The sequence below is a fragment of the Hyla sarda genome, chromosome 6 (assembly GCF_029499605.1).
Source record: "Hyla sarda isolate aHylSar1 chromosome 6, aHylSar1.hap1, whole genome shotgun sequence".
Taxonomy (NCBI): domain Eukaryota; kingdom Metazoa; phylum Chordata; class Amphibia; order Anura; family Hylidae; genus Hyla; species Hyla sarda.
Window position 1 is genome coordinate 40971359 of NC_079194.1, and position 21075 is coordinate 40992433.

The window sequence follows — 21075 nt, forward strand, 5'->3', positions numbered from 1 at the left end:
CAGAGACCAGTTTAGCAAGCTTTAAAGGGGTACTCCGCTGCTCAGCATTTGGAACAAACTGTACCAAACGCTGGAGCTGGCTCCGGGAGCTTGTGACATCATATCACCCTCTCCCATAGAATTGCATTGAGGGGGTGGGGCGTGACGTCATGAGGGGACAAGGCTATAATGTCACGAGGTGGAGGCGCCGGCTCCAGCATTCGGAACAATTTGCTCCAAACGCTGAACAGCAGAGTACCCCTTTAAGCTGGACAAGGGTAAAACTTTAAAGGGGTACCCTTATCCCTTGATAGTGGAAAAAATGTCTAATCATTGGGGTCCGGCCGCAATCTCTGGCCAGGCATCCCGGTGTTCTGAACATTTGTGTTCAGAACGCCGGCTGTGCTAGGCTTCGGGCAGCTGTGGTCATAATTCCCGCTCCATTAATGTCTATGGGAAGGGGCGTGATGGCTGTGGTCTGGGGTGTCTGGACCTAGATAACAGGGGTCCCACCAGCCAGACCCCCCTCGATTAGACATCTCAAACCCCTATCCTTTGAAGAGAGAATTAGATGGATAGGGGCATATAGTAAATTTGAGTAGCCATATTAGTCCAGTGACGCAGATGCAAATAAAAAAATATTACTGGCTCCAGAAAGTTAAACAGAATTGTAAATTACTTATATTAAAAAATCTTAATCCTTTCAGTACTTATGAGCTGCTGAAGTTGAGTTGTTCTTTTCTGTCTAAGTGCTCTCTGATGACACTTGTCTCGTGAGCTGTCCAGAGTAGAAGCAAATCCCCATGGCAAACCTCTTCTACTCTGTGCAATTCCAGAGACAAGCAGAGTTGTCAGCAAAGAGCACTGTTACCAGGCAGAAAAGAACAACTCAACTTCAGTAGCTGATGATAATGGAAGGATTAAGATTTTTTAATAGAAGTAATTTACAAATCTGTTTAACTTTCTGGAGCCAGTTGATATATAAAAAAGTTTTTTTCCTGGAATACTATTTTTATCTATGACACATCAATTCATGCTTTTGGATTGTTTGCTGGGGATTTATAAAAAAAAAACAATTTATGGACAAATCAGAAACCACAATTAAATTGGCAAATAACCTTTTACAACAGTGTTTACTTACATCTGCAGCAAAATCAGCAATTTAGAATTTTCATTGAAACATTGTTTTTTACTCTGTTAGGTAAACCACAGCAGCAAATTCACAAACAATCTGTACGACTTGGTTCTGATTTGTCTTGCAGACTTCATTGCGGAAAGTCCATCTAAGGCTGGGTTCACACTACGTTTTGTCCCATACAGGAGCGCATACGGCAGGGGGGAGCTAAAATCTCGCGCTCCCGTATGTCACCGTATGCGCTCCCGTATGTCATTCATTTCAATGAGCCGACCGGAGTGAAACGTTCGGTCCGGTCGGCTCATTTTTGCGCCGTATGCGCTTTTACAACCGGACCTAAAACTGTGGTCAACCACGGTTTTAGGTCCGGTTGTAAAAGCGCATACGGCGCAAAAATGAGCCGACCGGACCGAATGCGCTCCCGTATGGGACAAAACGTAGTGTGAACCCAGCCTTATATGCCTGGTCCCTAAAAGTAATAACAATATTGTGTGAACTACAGTACGTTTCATGTTATAATTATAAAGTGATCTTTACTAAACTGTAAAGATTGTAAACGATAACTGTATACGGTAAACCTCATCAATAAATTATGCTTGAATAAAAACAAACACTTTTTGTAGATTTATGGTTGGTCAATTATTTATGAAGCGTTAAGGCACATTTTAGGGGATATTTGTTTTCATAAGATAATCTGAATTAATTTGTCTAGAAAACTATGCGTTAGCATAATATGAGAGGGTGCGTTCACACAGGCGTATTTTTTAGCGGATCCGCAGCTGCGGATCCGCTGACAAAGGCCCCTGAAGTCCTGCCCTCTTTGTGCCTGCTAATAGCGGCAATCCGCCGCTACCAGCAGACACACTGTGAAGTGCGAGTCGCAGTGTATCCGCACATCCCGCACATTGTGGCCGCTCCCCCGGCTCCCTGAGCTACACAGAGAGCGGACGCGATGTGTGCGAGTACACTGCAGGGTAACTCGCACATCGCAGTGTGTGTCTGCTGGTAGCAGCAGATTGCCGCTATTAGCAGGCACAAAGAGGGCAGCACTTTAGAGGCCTTTGTCAGCGGATCCGCAGCTGCGGATCCGCTGACAAATACGCCCGTGTGAACGCACCCTGAAAGTGTTTGTTTTAAATAAAGTTTAGATCTATTTACCCGAGCATTATAGGAAGGCATCAGGCATGCTATCACTTAAAGGAGTACTCCATTGCTAGACAGGGGTTGGATCTCTGTGATCTTCTGCCCGGCGCCCTGGCTCTCCTTCTGCGCAGAGCGGGGGTCGGCATGCATCTCTATGGGAGAGATAAAGAAATACAAGAATGGGGGATGTTGACCCTCGCTTCGTGCATGAGAAGAACTAGGGCGCCAAGTAGCAGATCAGAGTGGTTGAACCCCCTTGATTAGACACTTATCCCCTTTCCTTTGCATAGGAGATCAATTTTTCTAAGCTGGACTACTCCTTTAAAGGGGTTCTCCGCTACCCTGCCTTCTGGAGCTCCGCCCGCAGCGTCCGGAAGTTTATTACTCTGAACGCTGTGTGCGGGCTTCCGTGTTCGAGGCCGCCACCTCGTGACGTCACGCCCGCCCTCGTGACGTCAAGAGGGGGCAGGCGTGACGTCATGAGGGGGCGGCCTCGAACACGGAATCCCGCACACAGTGTTCGGAATAATAAACTTCCGGACGCTGTGAAAGGCAGGGCAGAGGAGAACCCCTTTAATACTGAAAAAAATGAATCATAACATTGCTATAAAATACCATAACACCGTAACATTTTCTTTGTTTTTGCATTGCTATAAAATACTTAATAGAGTAAAACAATAAATGCGTATTAGTGCATTTGCCATATAACAGTGGTCTCAAACTGTGGCCCTCCAGATGTTGCAAAACTTCAACACCCAGCATGCTCGAACAGCCATGGGACTGCCGCGGAAATTCCGTTGCGCTCACCGTGTGGCAGAATCTCATTGAAAGCAGTGGAACTTGGCCACAGTAAGTCTAAATGTATTAGTGGTATTATTTACATATGGGCCTTACTTCTTTGTATTTGGAGGTTCTGGTCAAAATTCTTGGTTATAGCAGACCTGTCAGCAGGAATACAATTGCATAAAAAGACTAATGGCTAGGGGGGCTACATCAGGATTCCGAACACACCTTACACACACTAAATGTGTCCCAAAAGCCCAGGGGGCATTCTCCAGCACAAGAGCCCAAGAAAGTCCAGTACGTCCTCTAATTTACCACCTCTGTGCTTGCTCCGCCTATTCATTTTACTGAAAGCTAATAAAGAGGACATAGGCAGGACTCAGGCTGGGTTCACACCAAGTTTTTGCAATACAGTTCCCGTATCAGGTTTTTGATTAAAAAAAACAGATTCCTCAAAACCTGACTAAACTGTATCAAAACGTGTGTACAAATTTTAATCTGTATATGGTTGAAAAATGATGTCCGGTTGCATCCGTTTTTTGAGAAAAAAATTATACGTTTTTAACTTTTCATTCAATTATGAATAACGTTTCACTTGTTTGATTAAAATTCCAAGAAAAAAACTGTGCAAAGTCAAAAACTGTATGGGGAAAAACGGATGGAATCGTATGCACATACGGTTCTGTCCGGTTCCCAATGACTCTCATGTTTAAAAAAAATGTATACATTTCAATGCGGTTTTTCACCCTGACCAAAAAATGTGGTAGGCTATGGTTTTGGGTACGGGAAAAAAAACTAACAAAACCGTACAACTTGTAAAACGGACACAACCTGATGCATCTTTTGGCATACGGTTTTCAAACTGAAAACATATATGTGAACTGTATTACAAAAACGTGGTGTGAAAAAAAGCCTTATCTGGGCTCTTGCTTAGCAGGGGGAACCTGGGCACTTGAGCCTCATTTGCATAATACAAAAAACTTGGAGATAAAAAATTGATATGCTCAAAATCAGTGTATGTCATGTGCTTATTTATATACATGTTTCCCTGCTGACAAATCTGTTTTAGGGCAGGGTCACACAAGGAGCATCTGTAATGTATTTGACTCTACGGATGCGCTGATGGCAGTCACAGAGGAATTGCAGAGCAAGCTCTCGGCTGCAGCTGGGTAGCTCTGTGTGTCAACTCGTAGTGGTGTATTTCCCACTGTAGAAATCAGCCGCTATGACTGAACACACAGAGCTACCCGGCCACAGCCAGGAGCTTGCTGTGCAGTCCCTCTATGATTGCTGTTGGCACATCCGCAATGCCAAATACTCTGCGGATGCGCCCCGTGTGACCCTACTTGAAAGTTATTTGAAATTTAGACAAGATACTTTTGCAATATACAGAACATTTAATATATAAACAAAAATAACTGTGTTACTGTATGGAAGCATTCCAGCTTGACCGGTCCTGTAAAACGGTTGGTACAGACAGGTAGTGCAGGTGACACTAATGACAACGATACTTCCCATTCCGTGCTCTGTTTCTCCGGCAATCTTTTGCCATATCTTCTGTTCCAGGGCTGACTTGAAGCATGGGCAGAGCTTAGTGATGTTACCGCTGCTGCTTCTCTGCTGGGTCCCGCTGCTAGAAAACCGCAGCAGTGATGTCACTAAGCTCAGCCCATGCTCCATGTCAGCCCCGGTACAGAAGATGCGGCGGAAGATTACGGGAGAACCAGAGCAGGGAATGGGACCAGGTAAGTATTATTGTCATCAGTGTTACTGTACCTGCACTACCTGCCTGTACCAACAGATTTACTTCAATCATTTAATAAAATATCAACACAGCTAGGGGTCACATAGGATCTGATGGATTTCAATCACTTTGACCTAATTCATATGACTAAAGTCCAAGTGACCAAAACACATCAGATCCTACGTAACCCCTTGCTGTGTGAATATTATTTTCATATTTCAATAAAACATTAAGTTTTACAGGATCTGCCCAACTGGAAATCTTTTGTCTTGTTTGCCATTGTTGTTCAACCCTACTCCTAGATAAAGGATAGAGCTGTTTTTTTTGTACCTGTGTGCATTTGGTTTGTGCTAAACCCTTAAGGACGCAGGGTTTTTCAGTTTTTGCATTTCCATTTTTTCCTCATCACCTTCTAAAAATCATAACACTTTCAGTTTTGCACCTACAGACCCATATGAGGGCTTATTTTTTGCACCACCAGTTGTAGTTTATAATTACATCAATCATTTCACCACAAATTTTATGGCAAAACTAGAAAAATATATTTGTGGGGCAAAATTGAAAAAAAAAAAAGCCATTTTGTAACTTTTGGGGGCTTCCTTTTGGGGGAGTCTATGCAGTACAATTTTTGGTAAATATGATATCATATCTTTATTCTGTAGGTCCATACGGTTACAAGGATATCTAATTTATATAGGTTTTATTTTATTTTACTACTTTAAAAAAATTATAACTATATACACCAAAATTAGTATGTGTAAAATTGTCATCTACTGACTCCTATAACTTTTTAATTTTTAGTATACGGGGATATTTGAGGACTCATTTTTTGCATCATGATCTGAAGTATTTATCGGTACCATTTTTCCTTCTTATGTTAAACTCCCAAAGTCCAAAATTGCATATTTTTGGTCACTTTTTATACCCAAAAATATGCAATTTTGGACTTTGGAATTTTTTTTTACGTGTACGCAATTAACTGTACAGTTTAATTATCACTATATTCAATAGTTTGGATGTTTACGCACACAATGATACAACAAATGTTATTTTTTATTTACAGATTTTTTTTTTAAATGGGAAAAGCAGGGTGATTCAAACTTTTATTAGGGAAGGGGTTAAATCACATTTATTAACTCATTTTTTACACTTTTTTTTGCAGTGTTATCGTCCCCCATAGGGGACGATAACATGCAATACCTTGAGTGCAGACACTGATCAATGCAAAGCTATAGCACTGCATTGATCAGTGTTATCAGTGCTCTGCTGCTCCAGCCTGGATCTCACGCATGGAGCAGCAGAGTGACAATCGGACGGCGGGAGACAAGGTAAGCACCCTCCCGCTGTCCTCTCAGATGTTCAGGATGCCGCAATTTCACCACAGCGGTCCCGAACAGCACACTAAGCTAACCAGCAACGCTTTTCTCCGGTTTTAGACGCCGAGGTCAACTTTGATCTAAAGGGTTAATACAAGACATCAGCCCGATCGACAAAATCCGGTATTAGCCGTGGGTCCTGACTGCTGATAGCAAAAAGGACCTGCTGGGTATGAAGCACGCTCAGCTCCTGAGCGTACTTCACATAACGGGAGCCGGCCACGAGTGTAGGTTTATGCTCGTGGTCGTTAAGGGGTTAAAAAAAAATAACTGTCTATTCCAGTGGTCTCAAGCTGTGGCCCTCCAGACGGTGCAAAATTTCAACTCCCAGCATGCCCGGGCATTGAAGTTTTGCACCATCTGGAGGGCTACAGTTTAAGACCGCTGGTCTATTTGATTAGAGCATCTTATTTCATAATATAATTTCCTATTGCTTTAAAACTCCATTCTTCTAAGAGGTCATCCAGGGATATAGATATTTAAACAAAATATAAATATAAAACAAATTTCCTTTACTTTGTTGATATTTTATTGGCCAATCTTTTTCTTTGTACATAGTTTTTTTTTTTTTTTTTATCTAAGACAAAAAAAAAAAAATAGATTTGTGACTCACAAATCCCTTAGGCATTTTCAATTATGAATTTGTTTTTAGTTTAAACCATAATAGATTTTACAATTGCGATTATTCTCTTGGAAAATATGTACATGATTATTTTTGTTACCGTTGTAAACATTTCATTTATTATACTTATCTTGTCTTGAAAATCAAATTACTTTTACATTTATTGGCTTCAAAGGACTTTGTGCGTGTTACCTAAAAAAATATGGACTCCGCCTCTGTTCTTTAAACCAGCATTTGAACTTGTATTTTTAACATCTTTTTAGACATGTTTTTTATATGTTTCAAAATGCATGAATAAAAATCAGTCCAGTTTGATGCTTTGTTGTTTTATTTTTTTTACAGGAGTTTTAAAAGGAATCGGCCACATCTCATATGAAGTGGCCCCTCATCGACCGGCATTTTTCAACATGTTTCTCCATAGGCTTTTCAATAAAAATGCATACATCATTTAAAAAGAAAATGCCATTAATGGAAATCTGTCATCAGTGTCACCTGCACTAATCTGTCGGTACAGACAGGTAGTACAGGTGACACTGATGACAACCATACCTACTTGCTCCCATTCTTCCCCTATCTTCCTCTCTATCTTCTGTTGCGGGGCCAACTTGGAGCCTAGGCGAAGCTTCCTGCCGTGAACCCTGCTGCTTTTCTGCTGAGTCCCGCTGCTAGCTAACATCAGTGGTGACCCCAGAAGCTCCGCCCATGCTCCAAGTCTGTCCCAGAACGCAAGATACAGAGAAAGATACCTGGAGCACGGAACAGGACAAGGTTAGTATGGTTGTCATCAGTGTCCTCTACACTATCTGTCTGTACTGACAGGTTAGTGCAGGTGACACTGAAGACAGATTTATTTTAAAGGGGTACTCCGGCCCTAATACATCTCATCCCCTATCCAAAGAATAGGGGATAAGATGTATGATTGCAGGGGTCCTACCGCTGGGGACCCCCACAATCTTTCTTTCCACACCAACCTTTGTGAGCTCTCCGCAGCGCCGTAGGCTCTGAGTGTGAAGCATGACGACCACGAGGTGGAGTAGCATGATGTCATGCCCCGCCCCCTCAATGCAAGTATATGAGGGGCGGGGCATGTATTGAGTGGGCGGGGCATGGCATCACGCGGGGGCAAAGTTGTAATGTCACAATACTCCGGTCTCGTGGTCGTCATGCTTCACACTTGGAGTCCCCAGCGCTGCGGAGAGCTCACAAAGGTGGGTGCGGAATGACAGATTGCGGGGAGTCCCCAGCAGCAGGACCCCTGTGATCATACATCTTATCCCCTATCCTTTGCATAGGGGATAAGATGTATTAGGACCAGAGTACACCTTTAATGGTGCTTCATACAAGATATGGCTGATGAGGCATCATAGCCTAGTAGTTCTGGGGCTTCACAAGTAGCCCAATACAGATGCTTGCCCTGCAATTTCGGAGAAGATCTTCTGACTTGAGTAAGTAAGGATCTATTTTTTTATTATTTTGCATACATAAAAGTATTACATTTTAAATTGTTCTTGTTTTCTTTTTTTTTTTAAGACAATCTATAGCCAGTAGTGAAAAGTTTGTCTAAGAAACAGAAGTTGGGTTCCCTCCTTGCCCTAATGTGATTTTATACAACTGAGACAAGAGAACCCAACTTCTGTTCCCAAGACAAACATGCTACCTGGGCATATTCAGAGAATCCACAATATATACCAAGTTTGTCTTGTGAACACATGCTGTAAGGAGGGAACCCTGCCACTGTGCAGAAAACAAATATACAATGCATACAAATTTGGAAGACAAATGATGTACACAAGAAAAATGAGACAAGAACATCCAACTAACCATTCCAAAAAAAGTGAAGAAAGTCATAGCAGGCAAAAAAAAATTAAAAATAAAAATTGAAAAACACAATTTAAATTATTCGTTCGAGTCCATCCAGCCATCCATGGTCTGAGACAAAAAAAATTCTGCAAACTGGTCTCTCATGCAGGAATATGCCACAGTTGTTTGATGTAAAGACTCTTGAACTGATGGCAAAGGTTAATTTATTTCCTGATACTCTACGGGAAGAGGCTACAAGACAAAGTTGTGGAGTACACCTATAGTTTTGACCACCTTATTGACCACTGCTGGAGACAGTTGGATTATACAAGTGAAAATCTGCCATCTTGAAGTCATGATTCAAAAGACACATTCTACAAAACATCTCGTATGGCTCAGCCTGTAATTGTAGATCCTTTGCCGGAAGTTCAGTCCATGGTTGAATTACAGCTTAACCCCTTAAAGGGGTACTCCACCCCACGACATCTTATCCCCTATCCAAAGGATAGGGGATAAGATGTTTGATCGCGGGGGGTCTTGCTGCTGGGGACCCTCGGGATCTCGGCTGCAGCACCCCGCTGTCATTACTGCACAGAGAAAACTCACTCTGTGCGTAATGATGGGCGATACTGGGGCCGGAGCATGTTGATGTCACGGCTCCACCCCTCGTGACATCCTGGCCCGCCCCCTTAATACAAGTCTATGGGAGGGGGAGTGGCGGCCATCATGCCCCCTGCCATAGACTTGCATTAAGGGGGCAGGCTGTGACATCACTAGGGGCGGAGCCGTGGTGTCACAATGCTCCAGCCCCAGTATTACCCATCAATACGCACAGAGCGAGCTTGCTCTGTGCAGTAATGAAAGCTAGGTGCTGCAGCTGAGATCCCGGGGGTTCCCAAGCAGCGGAACCCTGCAGTCAGACATCTTATCCCCTATCCTTTGGATAGGGGATAAGATGTCCTGGGGCGGAGTACCCCTTAAAGTTAATAAAGATCATTTAACCCCTCCCCTAATAAAAGTCAGAATCCCCCTTATCCCATTTAAAAAAAAAACAACTGTGTAAATAAAAAAATAAAAAAACAGTCTGAACTATAAAAATATATAATTAGTTAAACTGCATAATCAATGCCGTACACAAGAAAAAATTCCAAATTCACAAATAGCGTATTTTTGGTAACTTTTTATACCATAAAAAAATGATTAAAAGCGATCAAAAAGTAAGATCAAAACAAAAATCATGAACTTCAAGCAAAACTTCAGATCACAGCGCAAAAAATGTGCCCTCATACCGCCACATATGCGGAAAAATAAAAAAGTTATAGGGGTCGGAAGATGAAAATTTGAAACGTATAAATTTTCCTGCGTGTAGTTATGATTTCTTTCAGAAAACATACAAAATGAAACCTATATAAATAGGGTATCAATTTAATTGTATGGAGCTACAGAATAAAGAGAAGGTGTAATTTTTGCCGAAAAATGTACTGCGTAGAAACAGAAGCCACCAAAAGTTACAAAATTAATTTTTTTCTTCAATTTTTTGCACAATTATTTTTTTTCCATTTCACCATAGATTTTGGGGTAAAATTACTGCTGTCATTACAAAGTAGAATTGGTGCCGCAAAAATCAAAGGGATACTCCACCCCTACACATCTTATCCCATATCCAAAGGATAGGGGATAAGATGTCTGATCGCGGGGGTCCCGCCGCTGGGGACCCCCGCAATATAGCATGCGGCACCCACCTGTTTCTGCTCTGGAACTGATGGAGGGTCTGGGTCGTGATGTCATGATTCTGCCCCCATGTGACGTCACGCCCTGCCCCCTCAATGCAAATCTATGGGAGGGGGCATGACGGCTGTCATGCACCCTCCCATAGACTTGCATTGAGAGGGCGGGCCGTGACATATTTGCGAATATTGAGCCCTCCCTGCTTTAATGGTATAGTGCACTATGACTAGTGCATTAACTTTGTGATTTTTTTGCCCATTGAAACCAATAGGCCCATTGTGGTCTATGGGGATCTCATGGCATGTAAAACAGTAAGATAAGCAGGACTGTCTCAGCAGCACAGTGGAATGGGAGACCACCACTGGTTTGAGTCCCTGGGTGGGACAGAGTGTTACAGTGTTGTGGTTTAACTTTACTTTCCTGGAAAAGTTGCTGAGTTGCCCATAGCAACCAATCAGATTGCTTTTTTCATTTTTCACAAAAAATCACAGAGCTAATGCACTAGTCATAGTGCACAATACCATTAAAGAAGGGAGGGCTCAATATTCGCGAATACAACAAATATGCGAATTTTGCGAATATTCGTTCATATATTCGCGAAATATCGCAAATTCTAATATGGCCTATACCGCTCATCACTATCACTGATACGAAACAGCCTGTTGTTATTTGTTATGCCATTGTCTTCAGCTCACACCGACTCCCTTCCTGCACTGGATGAAAGGTCATAATAAAGATCATTTCTATATTGAACAAGAGGGGTGAGTGCAGGAAGTTCTTTTGTTTCTACACAGTTGGTTTTTATTGATTCTAGCACTGTATACTTATCCAGCATCCCAGTCACTTGCTCCTGGATCCGATGAGTTAGCTGACTGTCTTGTTTTTAACTTCACAGTGCGAATCCTAGTCTTCTACGATATTGCCACTAAAGGGGTACTTTGGTGGAAAACTTTTTTTTTTCTTAAATCAATTTGTTCCAGAAAGTAAGGCTAGGTTCAGACTACGGAATCTCCGGGCAGAAAATTTCCGCCCGGAGATTCCGAGTTCCGCCTGCACCGAATGAATTAGTCGGGGCTAGAACTGCACGGACACTGCAGTCTCCTATAGACTGCTATGTGTTCCGCTCGGATTTCCGCCTGAAGAAAGAGCAACCCCTTTCTTCAGGCGGAAATTTTCTAGCGGATTTTCAAAGCGGATTTTCCGCTTCACAGATTCCGAAGTGTGAATTTGTGAACGGAAAACCATTCACTACCCTATAAATTTTAGCAAGTGGAATTTCTGACGGAAATTTTACGTCTGAATTTCTGTCGGAAATTCCGTAGTCTGAACCTAGCCTTAAACAGATTTGTAAATTTAGAAAAAATATTTTAACCACACCTCAAGTACCTCACCTTACTGGGTACACAATCGAAATTAATTGGAATCAGCTGGTTTGAAACAAGAGTAGAAATTTATTAAAATACAATAAAATAATTTTAAAAGAAAAAACAAACCATTAATATACAAAATATGTACTGCTTAGAGCAATATTAGATGTTACAATAATCTGCCATTGGGCCCTAATGGCAAGATTCATATATGTAGTATAAAGCAATTGCCTATATTCAAAGTGATAGCAATGTAATGCTAATAAATGCTGATAATCCGGAATATGCTGCTAATCCGGCAATTTGGATATAAGATGAAAGATCAGATGGAAGTTCAGTCTCTAGATTAATCTATTTTGGGCTGCCCATAGTATATAGAGGGATGGATAAACGTTACTCACCGTGACAGCTGGTCCCGTACTGCCACGGGCCAAAGATGGTATATTGTACGAATGCTGCGATATCATCAACGGTGTACGGGCAGTGTGATCCTCATGAGCCTGTTGAGAATGGAGCTCCGGCAGGAGACTCCTGTGTAGGCGGTCAGCGGTGGCAATGTACACCCGTCCTGGTGTCGGACCTTCACTTTGATGCTGAAACAGGACACTCGTGGAACTGGCAACGATCTTGCTCTGCACCCAGTCGGTAAAACTTTAAATTGTTGCAGCAGGTGCAATGAACAGCTTGCTTCTATTGTTGAATATCGGCTTAAATTCAGGCAATGCGTCTGTATATGGCTCGATCCAGACTATAAGCCTAGACTCGTTTCAGGGTGCTGAGACCGACTCCTACCTCAGTAGGCGAATCGAGCGATATACAGACGCATTGCCTGAATCTAAGCTGATATTCAACAATAGAAACAAGCTGTTCATTGCACCCGCTGCAACAATTTAAAGCTTTACCAACTGGGTGCAGAGCAAGATCGTTGCCAGTTCCACAAGTGTCCTGTTTCAGCATCAAAGTGAAGGTCCAACACCAGGACGGGTGTACATTGCCACCGCTGACCGCCTACACAGGAGTCTCCTTCCGGAGCTCCATTCTCAGCAGGCTCATGAGGATCACACTGCCCATACACCGTTGATAATATAGCAGCATTCGTAGAATATACCATCTTTGGCCCGTTGCAGTACGGTACCAGCTGTCACGGTGAGAAACATTTATCCATCCTTCTATAGACTATGGGAAGCCCAAACTAGATTAATCTAGAGACTGAACTTCCATCTGATCTTTCATTTTATATCCAAATTGCCGGATTAGCAGCATATTTCAGATTATCTGCATTTATTAGCATTATATTGCTATCACTTTGAATATAGGCAATTGCTTTATACTACATATATGAATCTTGCCATTAGGGCCCAATGGCAGATTATTGTAACATCTAATATTGCTCTAAGCAGTACACATTTTGTATATTAATGGTTTGTTTTTTCTTTTTAAATTATTTTATTGTATTTTAATAAATTTCTACACTTGTTTCAAACCAGCTGTTTCCAATTAATTTCCATTGTGTACCCAGTAGGGTGATGTTCTTGAGGTGTGGTTAAAATATTTTTTCTATATTAATATATTTTGATCGGTGGGGATCGATCTTTTGGCCACATTAACCTCGAACACCTGGTTGTGATCTGCACACACTTTCTTTGTTTTGTTGCATAGATTTGTAAATTACTTCTATAAAAAAAATCTTAATACTTCCAGTACTTATTAGCAGCTGTCTACTAAGGGGAAATTATTTTCTTTTTGGATTTCACAAACACAGTGCTCTCTGCTGACAACGGCCACGCACCCTCGTGACATCACACCATCTTCCCTCCATTCATGTCTATAGGAGGGGACGTGTCTGCTGCCACGCCCCCTTCCATAGACATGAATGGAGGGAGTGTGACGCAACATCATGAGGGGGCGTGACTGTGACGTCACAATCACGGCCTATGGCTCCGCGAATTCTGAACAAAATGTTCAGAACGCTGGAACACTGGAGTACCCCTTTAAGTTACCACTGTATTGAGTCTTTGCATAAAATTGATGTATTTATCAATAAAAGTTTAAAAACAAAGTAAATGCTTGTAAAACTAGATATTTTATATCCTTTATGTAATGACCTGCTGTGTCAACTCTCCCTACTGCCGTGCTTTGAGTCCTTTCCTTGCATCTTCTTTCTGACCCAACAACAGACTAATGGTCTAGAGTGAAGAAGTCCCTGTATCTTATATCTTCTTCTTTTTTTTTTTTTTTTTTTTTTGTCTTGCCAGCTCTGACACTACATGCCCCATAGTAGCTACAATGGCTGCTATAGGGATAATTATGCCCTTGTGCCCATTTCTTAGTCCATTTGTTTATATTGCTGTTACGCCGAGTGCTCCGGGTCCCTGCTCCTCCCCGGAGCGCTCGCAGCGTTCTCCTCTCTGCAGCGCCCCGGTCAGACCCTCTGACCGGGAGCGCTGCACTGACACTGCCGACGGGGATGCGATTCGCATAGCGGGACGCGCCCGCTCGCGAATCGCATCCCAAGCTACTTGCCTGTCCCAGTCCCCGGCTGTCACGTCCTGGCGCGTGCGGCTCCACTCCCTAGGGCGCGAGCAAGGTCGGACGTAGGAGAAGGTCAGGGCAGGCAGCAAGGATCGTAGTCAGGGGCAATGGCAGGAGGTCTGGAACACTGGCTTGGGACATACAAGGAACGCTTTCACTGGGACAATGGCAACAAGATCTGGCAATGCTGGGAAGGGGAAGTGAGTTTATAAAGGCGTGGAGCAGGTGGGAGCTAATGACACTGATTGGGCCAGGCACCAATCATTGGTGCACTGGCCCTTTAAATCTTAGAGAGCTGGCGCGCGCGCCAGGACGTGACAGCCGGGGACCGGGGCAGGTAAGTGGATTGGGATGCGATCCGCGAGTGGGCGCGTCCCGCTATGCGAATCACATCCCCGTCGGCAGTGTCAGTGCAGCGCTCCCGGTCAGCGGGTCTGACCGGGGCACTGCGGAGAGGAGAACGCCGCGAGTGCTCCGGGGAGGAGCAGGGACCCGGAGCGCTCGGCGTAACATTTATTGATACCATTTTTGCATATATAAAACATTTTTTAATTTTTAATACATTTTTTATCAATTTTTGGGGAATAAAATGTTATGAAGAAGCAGCTATTTGGGCCTTTTTTTTTTAACGTTCACGCTGTTCACTGTACAGTATCATTAACATTATAATCTTGTAATTATATCTTGTAATTCTTCTTTGATTTCGTCCCAATATTCATTTTTAACAGCATTCAAAATTACTCAGGACTTGGGTTTTCCCAGCTTGCAGTGCATTGAGACATGACATCACCAGTCAGTTGATGACATGGAGCCTGTCCTGCTTCAATGGGTGGAGTGACCACTTGGTGGGATAGAGATCATTTTGTAACAGCTGGTGGCACCCTGGTTAAAAAAACACTGTTCTTTTCAATGGAATGCAACTCATTTGTGTTTCAATGGGTGGGGTTTCTGATGTGTGGGAGGGAGGAAAGTCACCTCACACTTAAAAACAAGGAACTATGGGATATGTAGTTTGAGAGAGTGAAATCCAACAGGAAATAACCAGTTCACAAAAAGATAGACATAGCTTTATGGTTATCTCACAACACAGCCATTTAGCCACAAGACAAGTACAGATCCTTCCTAAACATGTCCATTACTGTCTGGCAGGTACATACTAAAACCACCTTATGGTGGATAACCCCTTTAACCTATCAGTGTGTTTTTGCAGTGTTGGAGTTAAACCATAGAAAAATAAAGAGAATATACAAACTACGTGCAAATTTTGTCTTTTTTTCTTTTTCCCAGGATGCCAAAGCTGCAAGGAAATTACAGCTTGTCATTAATGCTCTGTCAGCTTTAGAGTTGATTGCCTTTATTATTGAACAATGCTTATAAAATACTGTTATTGACTGTTCCTTTTTGATCAATGTTACTTTTCTTTTCACAACATTACTATGACTTTGATAGATGGAGCATTTTAAATTTTCTTCTTTAAATTTCAGCTATGACATATAAACAGTGTATTTGAATAAAATCTACTAAATCTTAGAGCTTGATATTTCTTCAGATTGATGTTTGTTTTAGCGGTTTAACACTTATTAACACTACAGACTTTTGTCTGACACAACCTAACGGAGTATTAAGAATTTTAAGATACTTTAATTTTCACCTGCGTTAAAAAAATATAAACAGTAACAGTGATTTTTTTCAACATCATTTAAAATGAATATATTTATAAGCATCTACAAGTAGCACTCTAATAATTATTTTAACATTATTTAACCCCTTTAAGACATTGTTTTTTTATTTTGTTATTTTCGCCCTTTCAATTCTTCCTCTTCTCCTTCTAATAGCCCCAACACGTCCATTTTCCACTTAGAGACAGTATGAGGCTTGTTTTTTCCACCACCAATTGTACTTTATAATTCTTTTATGTCCGTGTAACCTCTTATATGTGGGAGAAACCACAGGCGAATTTCGTACACGCCTTAACCAACATCGCTACACCATTAGGAAGGGGAGGCGAGATCTCCCTGTCCCCAACCACTTCGTCGAATGTGGCCACTCAGAGCGGGACCTTCGTTTCGCTCTGATTGACCACATTCCCCCCCTCAAAAGAGGAGGCGATCGCATCGCTGCCCTTCATCGTTGCGAATTACGTTGGATTTTCGAGTTACAAACACTCAAACCCAACGGCCTTAATGTGGACTTTCCCATTGCCAACATTTAATCATTATATTCATTACCCATTAATCGTCACGCCCTTAGCCTTCGTATATTGTCTCCTGTGGTTATGCTATCAATATACTGTGTAAAATTTTTTTTTGAGATTATAATCTCCTCTTTTTTAATTTCACTTTATAGAGACGGCATGACGGAACCTGCATGAAAATTCACTCTCCTCATCATGTGTTATATCTGGGAAACAGAAGCTCAATCGGAACCTACATTGTTTTCATTATGTGATTTATCATCCATCAACCATACCTGTCACTTTGATCACCCTTTTTTAATAAACTTTTTTGTTTATATTATTTAGTTTTTTTATCCTTTTGAGCTATGGATGTATAGACTCTATGCTAGATGTGTCTTTGCACAGTGGGTGACCTAATCTTTTATTATCTTAACCATTTAGACCTTTCTAGGATCGACTATGTATGTGTGCATGGATGTGGGACACTTCTGGCTAGGGCTACAACTATGCCACTCCCAATTATGGGACTGGTGGAGACTGGGGTGTCTCCCGTATATTATGGGTTACCCCCATGCCTCCCCGCTGTCTGGTTCCCGTACCAGTTTTGTTTCGGGCACCAGACTTTATACCTAGGGAGTCCAGAATGCAGTGTCCGGTTACATATGGTCTTCTGTACGTTATGGATCCTGGTCTATTATTCCTAAAGAGTCTTATTATTTCTACGATAGTCTTTACACCTACCATTTTGGTCCCCTGAATGTGCAGACACAGGTTGAGTCCCTTCCTATGACTATTTTTTATATTCTTTATTTTACCATTTATGTCTTTTATTTTTTCATTTATGTTTCTTATTACTTTTTATTTTTTATTTTTTATTCTTTATTATTTTTTTATTTTTTCATTTTTCTTCATTATCCACTATACTTGTAATTGCGCCATTTTTTACACTTCTGCTCTTTGATGCGCCAATGTTGGTTGCTGCTCTTTTGCATCTATATTATATTGCCCTCTATCGACCTCCTTAATATGACGGCTGCGGAGTACTTTTTGCTCTGCCCCATTCATTTTGTATACTGCCCTTAATTGAGCCCTCTAGCATGATGGCCACGGAGGACTCTCCATTTTACTGCGCATGCGCCAATGCGCTTGTTTCCGGTTGATCCCCTGTGCTTCCGTTTACTCTGTACACGCCGCGCTTGCGCCTGTCACAGGGTGATGACGCAGCCGGCGTTTGTTTTTCGCATCAAGCAGGTTCCGCCCAGAGCTTCCGTCCATGTGAGTCATTTGTATGTTATTATTATGTTTATTCTATATACATATGCACGATTTTGATATCACCCTATATCACTATTGATATGTTCTACGCCACTGTATGTACATTTGATTGAATATTTGTACCGATCGTGAGATCGCCTCTGTTTTCCTATGTATTATGATTCTTATGCAAATGTGTGATGTAATGATGATGTCACAGTTTCCACCATATTTATACCACTACTTGTACACTGTGTGTTTGCTTGATAAAGGCTGCAGGTACGCAGCTGAAACGTTGCCTTTGAACTAGATGGAATAAGCGCCACTTTTATCTTCATTTGAACTTGGAGTGCTGCAGTTCTCTTTTGGAATATATATATCATTTTTTTAATGTAATTATATGTATAATATGTAATTTTTTACCAAAAAGTCTACTTTTTAGAAACAGAAGTTCCCGGAAATGCAACATCACAAACTTAGAAGAGTGTTGTTTTTTTGCTGTTAATTGTGCCCCACAAATAAATATATATTTGCCCCATATATATATGTGGTAGCTTGGGGTGTAGGGTAGATGGGGGTGTAGCTGTGCGGTTACTAAAGGGTGCTTGCTTAACCCTTTCTATTTGTGACACCAGGGTGAGGGCTATTCTCTGTATGCTTGTCCTACCGCCACCCTTCCCAAGAGCAATAGGGAGATAGGAAATAATTGATTGTCCACAATCAGAGATTTGCAGAAACTTGTCGGAACTTTTACTGAAGATTTTAGGCAATAATGAACAGGAGCAGTCCATATAACAAAGTCTATTAGAGCTTGTCAAGTGGTTGGGACCGCGTGAGTCTATTGAGCTTAGGAAGGTAATTGTTGCGGTGATCCACTGGATTTAGGGGTTTAGATTTGGTCCAGTAATCAGCTAGCTTTAGCATTGGGATTGAGATTTTAACTCACGGTTTTGTTTAGGCTGAGGCCAGCAGGTTTCTGGCCTAGCTTTGAAAGTTGCGCAGATCCATCCTGCTAGTCCGGCATCCACGAGAGCAGCAACCCAAAAGAGCGATCATTGGCTACAGCTCCCTTATATGGGCAGGGGCTGGACTAAAGCTCACTGGTCCATAACAACTGTCAATCTTCTGTACATAGAGTTAGGGGTAAACATGTGACCCAAGGACCTCCACAGGTCCTCCAACATACCATAGAGGAATTAACAGTCACATGACCGGAGGTCCTGCAATGCTACCAAGGTAAGCATACTAATATACATTTTATTTTATATATATATATATATATACATTTAGACATTACAGAAGAGGCAACTACAGGCTGTCCCACCTGGGGGAACCCTACCTGAACGTAGTAACTCTGACTTTGGGGACCACCATACAAGGTACGGTATGCAATACGGCACCGGGACACCACATATATATATATATATATATATATATATATATATATATATATATATATATATATTTTTTTTTTTTTTATTATTATTATTTATTTGTGGGGCAAATATATATTTATTTGTGGGGCAAAATTAACAACAAAATAAACAATAACATTCTGCTGAGTTTGTAATGTTGCAAACTTCTGTTTCTAAACAGTGCACTTTTTGGTAAAAATTACATATTATATTTATTCTGTAGGTCCATATGATTTAAATGGAACACAAGTTATATAGGTTTTATTTTACAATAATAAAAAAAAAAAAAAACTTTTAGTGCAAAAAATAACGTGCTTCAAATCATCCTATTTAGACCCATAAACACTTTTATTCTTCTGAATTAATCGGTGATTTGCGGCGAACACCCACATGGGGGAGTCTCAGGACACCCCAGGGGTTTGCATGGGGTGCCTGCTGAATAATTTTAGCAGGTGGTGGGGACCGGAATTCCGTCAGCGTACAGGCGTCCCAGGAAGTCAGGACATATCTGTACGCCCTGGGTCGTCAACGTGTTAAAGGGGTATTCCAGGAATTTATTTTATTTGACTATGCTACAGGGGCTGTAAAGTTGGTGTAGTTCATAATATAGTGTCTGTACCTGAGTGTGATGGTTTTCTCACAATTCTTATGTGATTTTCACCCCAATATTTGTTTTTAACAGCATACAAAATGACTGTTGTCTCAGATTCTTCCCAGGTTGCAATGCGGCCAAGACTAGGGATGACATATATTTTTATATAACTTAATCATGAAGGTGACTATAATAGTAATGGTCGGCACTACCATTCGTACTTGGACTGGGGGACCTGTTAATCTTCAGGCCAGGCCTCTGGTGCTCCTTGGTGGTTTTCTATTCAAAAAGTCATCAACAATAGTCCAACAAGAAAGTAATGCTAGATGACACTCACCATTCTGATGCTTGAATAATTTGGTGCAAGACATAGAGTCAGGGCATGAAAGCAGATTGATTGAATGGCCGACAGTCTGTTTAGTGCTCAAAATGCTTAGTCTTGACTAGAAATGAGCACGCCTCGATCATAACTGTAGGATAAATTTGACTAGCAGAACTTTCCAACTTTGACTGGCAAAGTTAGTAGAATGTATGAGGAACACATGACATTTTTGCGCCTTAATGAATGGAGGAAGTTCTACAAGCACTGAGATGATGTCAGGGTAGCTATCAGCAAGATCAGATTACCCAATTATCCAAACATTGCTTGCATTTTGTGACATACAGCTCCCAGGCCAATCATAAGAAAGCATAGGGGTGGTTTTAAGAGGCTAATAAAACCCTATGCACTGCATTGCTGCTGCTATCTTGGAGAGAAAGCTGGGAGAAAGGAGTGCAGAGGAACTAAAGATTCCAGCAATGTTACTGCAGAATGTGCCCATAGAAGCTATCACATTACATAATAAAGCAAGCTGAACAAAGTAGTCAATTGACTTCCATTTTAACATAAATGCTAATTAAAAGAGAACGTGAAAATATAGTGAACGTGGAATGCAAATTTTAGGCCAAGTTATGTTATTTCTACCTGGGTTCAACATGAATAATGCATTAAAAGCATTGAGATCGAAAGCTGACAGTCAGTTTCTCTGCCATTTGCCAACTTGGTGAGTGCCAGATCACTCCAAAACATAACAATAGCCTCCAAACCTTTTTTAATAAAAAAAAAAAAAAAAGTATCTTGAAGAAATAGTTGGCAGAAGACAGAAAGAAGGAGCAGAGAAAAGAACCATTTCCCTGGCCTCTGCTAGTAAGCGCATGTTGGTGGCATTAGCAGCTCTGTGGGCACCACCCATTTGCCCATGCTCAGTACAGGTAGCAGCATCAGCTTAGTGCTATGTGGTAGTAGTAGCAGCAATATCAGAAAGGAAAATTGGTCACTGTCCTCAACGGTTGTGATGTTTCAAAGGATAATATGGCCCTTAACCCCTTAATGACGCAGGGTATTTTCCATTTTTGCATTTTCATTTTTTCTTCATCACCTTCTAAAAAT